Raw genomic sequence first — 11,719 nt, 5'->3', positions numbered from 1 at the left:
AAAGCCTAAATATATAACCCTTTGGGTTTCTCATTTTCAGACTAAAAGACTGGAGTATTTGAATCACAGAATCATAGAATCACAGAATCATTAATGTTGGAAGAGACCTCCAAGATCATTTGGTCCAACCATCCCCCTACCACCAATGTCACCCACTAAACCATGTCCCTAAGCACCACGTCCAACCTCTCCTTGAACACCCCCAGGGACGGTGACTCCACCACCTCCCTGGGCAACCCATCCCAATGCCTGACTGCTCTTCCTGAGATGAAATGTCTCCTCATTTCCAACCTGAACCTCCCCTGGCCCAACCTGAGGCCATTCCCTCTAGTCCTATCACTACTTACCTGTAAGAAGAGGCCAACCTTTTTGGACCCTTTCAGGCAGTTGTGGAGACAAATAAGGTCTCCCCTGAGCCTCCTCTTCTGCAGACTAAACAACCCCAGTTCTCTCAGCCACTTCTCACAGGACTTGTGCTCCAGGCCCCTCATCAGCTTTGTAGCCCTTCTCTGGACACGCTCCAGGGCCTCGATGTCCTTCTTGTACTGAGGGGCCTAAAACTGAACATAGTACTTGAGGTGTGGCCTCACCAGAGCTGAGTACAGGGGAACGATCACCTCCCTGGTCCTGCTGGCTGCACTATTCCTGATACAAGCCAGGATGTCATTGGCCTTCTTGGCCACCTGGGCACACTGCTGGCTCATGTTCAGGAAGGCATCAGTCAGCACCCCCAAATCCTTTTCCTCTACAGAGCTTTCCAGCCACTCTGCCCCAAGCCTGTAGAGCTGTATGGGGTTGTTGAGAACAAAGTGCAGGGCCTGGCACTTAGCCATGTTGAACCTCATCCCACTGGCCTCTGCCCATCAATCCAACCTGTCCAGGTCCCTCTGCAGGGCCTTCCTACCCTCTGGCAGTTCCTACTACCCTCTGACACTTCCCCCCAGCTTGGTGTCATCTGCAAACTTACTGGGGGTGCACTCAATTTCCTCAACCAAATCATCAGTAAAGACATTAAAGAGGATGGGCCCCAACACCGACCCCTGGGGAACACTGCTGTTAACCGGTTGCCAGCTGGATTTCACTCCATTCACCACCACTCTCTGGGCCCAGACAAGCTTTATGCTTGTATGGTGACCACCAGAGAACTGTACAAAGTGACTTCAAGATCTCCTCTTGATGGCAATAGCTACTTTAGAACACATGATAATATATGTCTGTATTCCTATATGACTTATCTTAAATCTATCAGCACTGAATTGTGTCTGCCTTTTAAAGTCCAGCCAGTTTCATGGGTGGCTACTGAATTCCATGCACTCAGCTTTAGTTTCAGCTATCACTGTTAATTCTGTATCATCAATAAACATTTGAATTTTCTTACCTCCTAAATAAAGAGTACACACAAGATCAAGTATATTCACTCAGCTCTGAGTGGTGAAAATGTTTTGGGGGATAACATTCAGCAGAAACACTCCTGCAAAATATCTGAGGACATTTTTTTTTTGCTTCAAGCTTCTGCCTCAGTATCTTGCTCCAGCAACAATGATTGAAAAGTAGGTTTTCTGAATCTCTTGGTTTCCTCCAGAAGATCACATGCAGCGCGTTTATCCTTATTTGCTGTAAGCAAGATAGTAATGCTTGTTTTCTGCTTGAATTATATCTTGTCTTCCTCATTGAATGTTTTGTGTCATGGTCTTGATTCTCACTTTAGTAGGAGCTAGATTAAAAAGACCCTGGAAATGGTCAATCAGGTTAGAAATCTTTCATTAGATTAGATTACTGGTATTGTAACAGGTTCCGTGTCATGATTATCACCCCTATAAGAAGACATTGTAAATAACATGTTTATATTTAAAGGGAATGAGGACAGAACTAGGACAGATATGAGCAACTTCTCTAGCAATTTTATACATTTTTTTTTCTAGAAAAAAGGTATAAAATTGCCAGAGAGTATATATATATATATTTTATTTTTTTTTCTGAAAAGTGTTTTTTGAAGAGCTATTATTCCTTGTAAATCCTCTTTGCTAGCACTTGAGTGCAAACTGTTAGCATGGGAGACTGACTTCAAAGTGGAGTGGGTATTGCAAAAATATCTTCAAACATTATTTCCCTATAGAAGTCAAGGATTTCATTGACCGTGCTCCATTCTAGAAAAAGGAAGAGCTTTCACATTTGTGGGTAAAGGAGTAGTGGCTGGAGCAATGGGGAAATTACTGCTAAAGGCAAATATGAAGTCCTAATGAGAGGCTGAAGTCCATCCCATTCTAAGCACAACACCCAGGACCGTGCAGTGCTTTGCTTGCTCCTTATGATCAAAATTGCAGTATTCCTTTCATGAACAATTTGGGAACTGAAGACTGAAGCCTTTCACTAAGCTTTTTTCTAAGCAGAACAACCACTTATTACCTAAGCTGTCTTCAGCAGTTAGTGGTCCATGTGGCTAACCTCTGCTGTATGTACTCTCTCTCATTCCTCTCCAGCAGCAGTGTGGATGGTGGAGTTTGGTTTCAGTACAGTTTTGCTTCTAGGTACTGCAGAAACAAAATGCATCTGTTTCTATATCTGTAGATACTGCTGGGCATCGCTTGGAGGAAGCTGCTCAATGATGTTAGCTTTGATGTTACCAAAAGCAAAAGACAGGGGGGCTTGTGATTGCCCTAGGTTCCTGTGGAAGTACACTGGGTCTGGAAGGCAGTCCTGGGGCTGGATCCTGCAACCTCACATGAGGCTTTGCCTCCTACCCTGCAAGGAAGTATGTTGAGACATGCATTTCTTTACTCTTTCCCATTGCATCAACGGTAGAGTTCAGAACAGAGCTTCCTCAAGTCCCTGCCTTCAGCCAGAAAACTACTGTAGGAAATTTGCACCATCCTGGAGGAAAATAAAACATTCTAAATTTTTTGTATAAACTGCTATGTCCAGGCTATTCTACTGAGACCAGCAGAGAAATTGTCTGAAGCACCAGTTACTAAACACTTGTGAAAGCTACAACTGGCAAATAAGGAATAATTATAGCACCATTCATTGCAATCTAGCAAGTCTCTGTGAAGCTTTCCAAGTGAAGGGAAAAGAGGCCAGGGGGAGTACCAGCAGGGAAGAATAAAGAGCTGTGCTGGAGCATAATTAAATCTGAACCAAAAAGGTCATAAGATACTTTATCAGCTTTCATGCTGAATCCTAACACACCCAGAATGTTACCAATTCACTGTCATTGTCCTCAAATTAGGAATAAACTGTCTGAAATCAAAACCCTGTGGTGCAGAGAAAGACAAATTTGAATCTCCTCTTTCATTTTTGTTCATCTCCATTAATTTGCCACTTGTTAATAACAAGTGAAGAACAATCAATCTAAATAGAGTTCCAGCTACTGGCTCCCGTAAAGCAAGAGGGAAGGAGATTAAATCATTATTATGAACCTACATGGGGAATTTTATACATGGAGGATAGGAGATGCAGGAAGGGAAAGTTTATTAGAACTGTGTCAGGAAGTAATTTTTATTTTACAGCTTCTACATTTGATGAAGCTTTGAATGATTCCAGATCCAATTTCCTCTTTGAAACTGGGCAAATGAACTTCAAGAAATATACCATCAACATCACTATCATCACACCATCAAAATAACAAAGAACCATATTTAACACCTCTGTAGCTACTTCAATTTTTGTCTTTTAGGGAGAGGGGGACAGTTAGAGGAATTGACTGAAAATATTCTGCCTATACGTAGCACTTATGCATTTCCTATTCTCAAATAGGCAAATGATTATCAAGGAATGCGTCTTACCCATGGCAAAACAAATGCAGGTCTTGTGAAGACAGACCTAGTTTTAGGTCTCAATGTTTCCAGGTCAGGCTCAGCTCCTTGATTTTAGGAACAGAAGATTGATCTGCTTCTTTGGGCTATACATATAATAAAGTGCCTCCTCAAATTGGAAACAACCTTTGCTCCACAATTTTTGTAGCCAAGGAGGCAATTTTCCTCTACAAATAATCAGTGTTTGGTCAGTTTATCGATCAGATATTGTATTTCTTGAAACTCAGAGAGAATGAGATTTACAGCTCTGTTCCTAAGAGCTGCCACACCATGCATCACTGGTGCCTAACTTAGTAAAAAGACCATTTTTGTTCTATGTATATTCAGTAAAACTTGTTCCTGTCAACTTGCCATACTCTTCCTCCTGTTAGATACTCATTTCTGCTAACTAACTTACACTCTAGGGCATTGGGTAAAAGGCCAAATCAGCAACTGAAATAAAACAGATTTATTCCATTCGAGTCAACAGAAATATGCAACTTCATCTCATCTGGGGAATCGGGCTCAGTGATGAGGTGGATGACAGATAAATTTTGCAGCTACTGAACTGTTTACTTAAGTAATTAGTTCTCTCTTCTTTTTATTCCAATATGTATCTTATTACTTAAAGCATACCAACATCTCACTACCCCCGGGATACTGTTAACATATATGCAATGCATTGCGGTCCTTATTGTTAAAAAGCACCTTTCTGGGATTCATTTACAGAAGCAGGGTACAGGTAAGAAAAAAAAATATTAATTTCTGTATAAGCAGTTTTCAAATTGTATTAGCCATTCTCATCCCTTTCCATCAAGACTCCAATTTGCCTCCAACTCCATAAGCACAGCTCAGCGTCTAGCATTCTCCTCCACAATGCATACTTAAATTAGGAAAACTCCAAAAAAGTCTGTATTTTTCATACTTTACATTTTCTGCAGGTAGCCAGTAGAATTCCAGGAGTTTTCGAGCCTCTGTACTCTTGGCAAAGTTTTTCTTTCTCATGACACGGGACAAAAATTGTTTAGTCAAATCTGCCCACACCTGCTGGTGACATACAGCTAAAAGGGGAAGTCCATTTGCCTTCCTTGCAAGTCATGCCCTGCTCCTGGATGCTCTGGGGCAGTAATAGGCATCAAAGGTGAAAAGCACTGTTTCACATGAAAAACAGCAAGTAGTAAAACAGGGAATTAGCCACTTGCACCCACAAGACAGTTGAGTTTTCTGGTGGTGTGGCACATAAAATACTTCTTCAGGCATTGTCCACATAGAAAAAAATATATTTAGTTCAATATATGAAGTAGTGGAATATCCATACCACTGTAAGATTTAAATTCTGGTAGGCTGATTTACAGATATTGTAGTGGTTACAGGATTGATCAGAAAAACTAGCAATGTTAGATACTTCTATTTTAGGGTGTTACCTAAATGAAAAGAAAATAATATATATCTATATCATCTAGTAGTCTAGATGTTCACTGGTGAGCTGAGCAGACCTGCTTCACAATCTGGGCTTGACTACCCTATGTAAAGTACAAAGGCATAAAAAAGAGAAACTGATAAAAGGCCCATGGCAGAGCAACCTTTGGGCAGCTGAAGCGGTCAGGTATGCACAAAAGAGTAGAAGGTAGATAGTGATACCCCTTTAGAAAAAGCAGGGACTTGAATTTTGGACTTCCACCTGCTCTCTCAGCGCCCTTGAACTCCAATTTTGAATGAAAGGTCCCCTTGACACCTCAGATCTAGAAGGAATTGGCTTAAATGCCTCAAAAGAACAGAATTAAAATTCGCTTACTCTTCAGGGCATATCCCACTGATACGTGTAGGTAGTACCCTGGCCAAGGCACTCACTTCTGTGAATCCCATTCTTACAGACCTAAATTTAGGGAGCTACTTCTTACACCAGCAGGTAGTAACAGGACAAGGGGGGAATAGTTTTTAAACTGAAAGATGGTAGATTTAGATTAGATATAAGAAATTCTTCACTCAGAGGGTGGTGAGGCACTGGCACAGGTTGCCCAGAGAAGCTGTGGATGCCCCATCCCTGGCAGTGTTCAAGGCCAGGCTGGATGGGGCTTTGGGCTACCTGGTTTGGTGGGAGGTGTCCCTGCCCAAGGCAGGGGGGTTGGAACTGGGTGGTCTTTAAGGTCCCTTCAAACCCAAACCACTCTGTGATTCTATGATTTCCTCTCCTGAAGGGAGTCTGCACCTTAAGGCTAGTCTGTGTGTCCAAACTCTATTAACCTAATGAAAGATATTCATTCAGATATTCATTCAAATATCAAAGATATTCATTCAAATATTTTCATGGTCATGAATGACAATGAGAACATATGGCAATTCTTTATTCCCTCTAAAATAGTGGGGTCGTGTCCCACTAAATGTTTGGAACTCTGTGGTGGCAGTTCTCCCTGTCAAACATTCAATCATATTGGTAAAGAAAGCAAATTTTCAATAAAACAGAGGCTCTTCTTGGTGACAAACAAACTCCTTAAATACGAAATGCTCAAACCCCAGTAAATGCTGTTGTTGAATTAAAGGAGCTGTGGGGCAGCATAATCAACACAAAGTTGACAAGTTGACTAGTTCCTAAATTTTGCCAAAGAAAGCAGGATAGATTTCAGCAAAGCATGTGAAATGCCAGTTTGCACCTCTGTCAAAGAAGCTGAATGACTGAAATGTCACATATCTCAGGCAGGGAAAGATGAGAAGAGATAGCTATGAATTTGTGCTATCAAAGATAAAACATAGCAAACATTATAATGGGGACCTTTTCTAGATGGAAATATGAAATCAGTTTTGTTTGTTTGTGTTTTTTTTTTTTTTTTAGAGAGATCTGCTTCTCAATCTTTGTTGGACAGGACAATTTGTCTAATGTGCCTCAGCCTATTTCTGCTGTGCTGGGCCAGAAGAACATCCTGAGGTGAGGGACTTTCAGAGACTGTAATTAAAAGTAAAGAAATCTTAACAGAGTAAAGAATATTTCTTTTGTAGCTAAGCCCGAAGTGACACCAGTAATCATATGGCACCTCAGACATACTGAGAAGTGGGCGAGGTATGTTTCTAAGTGACTCAGGAAATACCATCCAAAGCAACAAAATGGGCTGATGTACTTAACTCCAGGTCCAGGGACCGGCAGCAACTTGTGTGTAGCCTTGGTTGCCATCACGGAGACGTGGTGGGACCGCTCCCACGACTGGAGTGCTGCAATGCCTGGCTACCGGCTCTTCAGGAGGGACAGGCAGCACAGAAGGGGTGGTGGCGTGGCTCTCTACATTAGAGAATCTTTTGATGTTGTGGAACTCCAGGCTGGGAATGATGAGGTTGAATCCCTGTGGGTTAGGATCCGCGGGAAGGCCGGCAAGGCTAGCGTCCTGGTCGGGGTCTGTTATAGACCGCCGAACCAGGATGAGGAGACGGATGAGGAGTTTTATAGGCAACTGACAGAAGTTGCAAAATCGTCGGCGCTTGTCCTCGTGGGGGACTTCAACTTCCCGGATATATCCTGGAAACACAACACGGCACAGAGAAAGCAGTCTAGGAGGTTCTGGAGAGTGTGGGAGATAGCTTCCTGATGCAGCTGGTCAGTGAACCTACCAGGGGTGGTGCCCCGCTAGACCTTCTCTTCACAAACAGAGAAGGACTGGTGGGAGATGTGGTGGTCGGAAACCATCTTGGACAGAGTGACCACGAAATGGTAGAGTTCTCTATTCTTGGCGAGGCCAGGAAGGGGACCAGTAAAACTGCTGTATTGGACTTCTGGAGGGCTGACTTGAGCTGCTCAGGACGCTGGTTGACCGAGTCCCTTGGGAGGCGGTTCTGAAGGGCAGAGGAGTCCAGGAAGGCTGGGCGCTCCTCAAGAAGGAAATCTTAACGGCACAGGAGCAGTCCGTCCCCACGTGCCCAAAGACGAGCCGGCGTGGAAGAAGACCGGCCTGGCTCAACAGAGAGTTGCGGCTTGTGCTTAGCAGGAAAAAGAGGGTTTATAATCTTTGGAAAAAAGGGCAGGCCACTGAGGAGGACTACAAGGATGTAGCGAGGCTGTGCAGGGAGAAAATTAGAAAGGCCAAAGCTCATCTGGAGCTCAACCTGGCTACTGCCATTAAAGACAACAAAAAAATCCTTTTACAAATATATCAATGCGAAACGGAGGACTAAGGAGAATCTCCATCCTTTACTGGATGCGAGGGGAAACCTGGTTACTAAGGATGAGGAAAAGTCTGAGGTGCTTAATGCCGCCTTTGCCTCAGTCTTTAGCGGCAATACCGGTTGTTCTCTGGATACCAGTGCCCTGAGCTGGCGGAAGGGGATGGGAGCAGGATGTGGCCTTCGCTATTCATGAGGAAATGGTTGGCGACCTGCTAAGGAGCTTGGATGTGCGCAAGTCGATGGGGCCCAATGGGATGCACCCGAGGGTACTGAAAGAACTGGCAGAGGAGCTGGCCGAGCCACTTTCCATCATTTATCGGCAGTCCTGGCTATCGGGGGAGGTCCCAGTTGACTGGCGGCTAGCCAATGTGACACCCATCTATAAGAAGGGCCGGAGGGCAGACCCGGGGAACTATAGGCCTGTCAGTTTGACCTCAGTGCCAGGAAAGCTCATGGAGCAGATTATCTTGAGGGTCATCACGCGGCACTTGCAGGGCAAGCAGGCGATCAGGCCCAGTCAGCATGGGTTTATGAAAGGCAGGTCCTGCTTGACGAACCTGATCTCCTTCTATGACAAAGTGACGCGCTTGGTGGATGAGGGAAGGGCTGTGGATGTGGTTTACCTTGACCTCAGTAAGGCTTTTGACACCGTTCCCCACAACATTCTCCTCAAGAAACTGGCTGCGCGGGGGCTTGGACTGGCGTACGCTTCGCTGGGTTAGAAACTGGCTGGATAGCCGGGCCCAGAGAGTTGTGGTGAATGGAGTCAAATCTGGTTGGAGGCTGGTCACAAGTGGTGTCCCCCAGGGCTCGGTACTGGGGCCGGTCCTCTTCAATATCTTTATCGATGATCTGGATGAGGGCGTCCAGTGCACCCTCAGTAAGTTTGCAGATGACACCAAGCTAAGTGCGTGTGTCGATCTGCTCGAGGGCAGGAAGGCTCTGCAGGAGGATCTGGATAGGCTGGAGCGATGGGCTGAGATCAACTGCATGAAGTTCAACAAGGCCAAGTGCCGGGTCCTGCACCTGGGGCGCAACAACCCCAAGCAGAGTTACAGGCTGGGAGATGAGTGGTTGGAAAGCTGCCTGGCCGAGAAGGACCTGGGAGTATTGGTTGATAGTCGGCTGAATATGAGCCAGCAGTGTGCTCAGGTGGCCAAGAAGGCCAACAGCATCCTGGCCTGTATAAGAAGCAGTGTGGCCAGCAGGTCTAGGGAAGTGATTGTGCCCCTGTACTCGGCTCTGGTGAGGCCGCACCTCGAGTACTGTGTTCAGTTTTGGGCCCCTCGCTACAGGAAGGACATGGACGTGCTCGAGCGAGTCCAGAGAAGGGCGACCAAGCTGGTGAGGGGTCTGGAGAACAAGTCTTACGAGGAGCAGCTGAGGGAGCTGGGCTTGTTCAGCCTGGAGAAGAGGAGGCTCAGGGGAGACCTTATCGCTCTCTACAGTTACCTTAAAGGAGGCTGTAGTGAGGTGGGGATTGGTCTGTTCTCCCACGTGCCTGGTGACAGGACGAGGGGGAATGGGCGAAAGTTGCGACAGGGGAGTTTTAGGTTGGATGTTAGGAAGTACTTCTTTACCGAAAGGGTTATTAAGCATTGGAACGGGCTGCCCAGGGAGGTGGTGGAGTCACCATCCCTGGAGGTCTTTAAAAGACGTTTAGATGTAGAGCTTAGCGATATGGTTTAGTGGAGTGCTTAGTGTTAGGTCGGTAGGTTGGACTCGATGATCTTGAGGTCTCTTCCAACCTAGAAATCTGTGTCTGTGTGTCTGTGTCTGCACTGATTAAGAAGTGATCCTGTTTACACTTATCAGGACATTTACTCATATCCATATTCCTGGTTTCCAGGCATTATAACTAGAAAAGAATATCCAAGGGTTTCTTGAACTCTCTTCAGCATCCTTCAAGGACAGAAGTACAAAGCACTAAAAACTGACACTTTGATAATGATTCCATGAATACTGGTACCACCCTATGTGCTGATGGATCAGCCAGCAATACAGATTTGATCTGCATCAGTCATTGCCATGCAGTCATGCCAGCTGTGGGATTAGACATAACACAAATCCAGCCTGGTGCAGAGAGGTGCAGATATGACCAGGAATGGATGCAGAGAAAAAAATTGATGTGGCCTAAAATCTGCTGAAAAATAAATAATAAAATAAATAAATAATCTAACTGAATCCCTTCGCAGAAATTTGAGCCAACATCATGAATTCATACTGTTTTGAGCACTTTGTTCTATTTGGCCACAGTTTGTAATCCAACAGCAATGGTCCTACAGAGAGACACCCTTCATCACCACCTCACAGCCCGAGCAAAGCTACAAGGATAATGATGCGAGGTGAAAGAGGTTCAATTAAACCTTTGCAGCATCACGGAGTTAGTATAGTTTCACAACTGATGGGATGGAAAGAAGCAGAGGAAGGGTGATCATAAGCTGCAGAAGGATAACCATTATTTAAATCCTGGCAGGGCTTTTAGAAGCAAGCGTGGGTAGTCTTTAACATTTTTATTTTATTTTTAAATCTCCTTTGCCTCTGGTTTCCTAATGTTCACAAGGTACTGACGCTGAATGTTAACATATGAGAGGTTGCCCTTACAGTAGTTTTTGCCCTAAGCATATGTAACTACCAGAAATGTGACAGCATGATAGTTTCCCCAGTCCTGGTTTGCTGACTCCAGAAGTTCAGATGGATCAGGTCATTTATCTTCATTCAATTGCTGAAATTTGTTTCTGGCCATATAGTTATGTGGAAAGATTTTAATGGCTGCCGTTGAGGATGCTGACCCAAAACCAAGCACAGACCTCAGTGGAACTGATGAGTTTGCCATGCACATCTTTCATACTCAAGCAATTAAACCTTCTTCTGAAGTGAAACAGCCACAGACAAAGAATCTGCTCCTGGAGACACTGAAGTGCAGGCACAGCCTGAGGAAACCTAACCACAGCCAAGTCCCTGACTGCAGGTGCAGGCGCTGGGCTCCTGACTGCAGGATGTGTGCACTGGAGGAGGGAAGCCACGGCACCATAGCCAGATTGACGAAATGGGACAGCGTTTATTGAACCAACAACTCCCTGGAGAGACAAGCCTGAGGATTTGGGAGCAAGGGATTTCATGCTGTTGCTCATTTCCATGGTGCTTCTTTTGTTTTGTTTTGTTTTGTTTTGTTTTGCTTTGCTTTTTAGAAATAAGGTACACTGAGAATTTACATCACTTCCCAAGTCAATTCATCTTCCTAATAAAAACAAGCCTGCAAGACTTGAATATTGACCAGTGGCTCAGGCTCCATTTTAGTCAGGTATAGCAATTCCCATCTTTTGCTTTATGAGAAAATAGGACTTCTGCAAATTCCCATGTATCTTAGATTATCAGCAAATTCAAAAACTGTGTGTTTCTATGTGAGGAAACCCATGCCCAGAGAACAATTTCTGTTTTAATAAAAGCAGAAGCTAAAATCATAAATTGGATGCTATGTGCTGCTGGTGTTTGAAATCAGATGATCAAATAAAATTTATGAAAAATTCAAAGTATTTCAAGTGCATTTAAAGATTAGGCAGGATTACAGCAATAACAGTCTGCTTCTGGCCATTTGCTACACAGCCACGACTGCTGCTGCTGCCTAGGTCTTACTCCTATCGTGAATAGAGATTTGCCCTAAGGAAAAAGGCTAATAATGTACATTAAATCTCTCCCTGTGAGTACTTTCCTTCATGCTTTTAGAAAGTTATTCCCTGTGGAATTCTGCTCATTCCACGACAGACAGGATCCTACAA

This window comes from Cygnus olor, chromosome 2 (assembly GCF_009769625.2).
Source record: "Cygnus olor isolate bCygOlo1 chromosome 2, bCygOlo1.pri.v2, whole genome shotgun sequence".
NCBI lineage: Eukaryota > Metazoa > Chordata > Aves > Anseriformes > Anatidae > Cygnus > Cygnus olor.
This window is presented reverse-complemented; position numbering follows the sequence as displayed.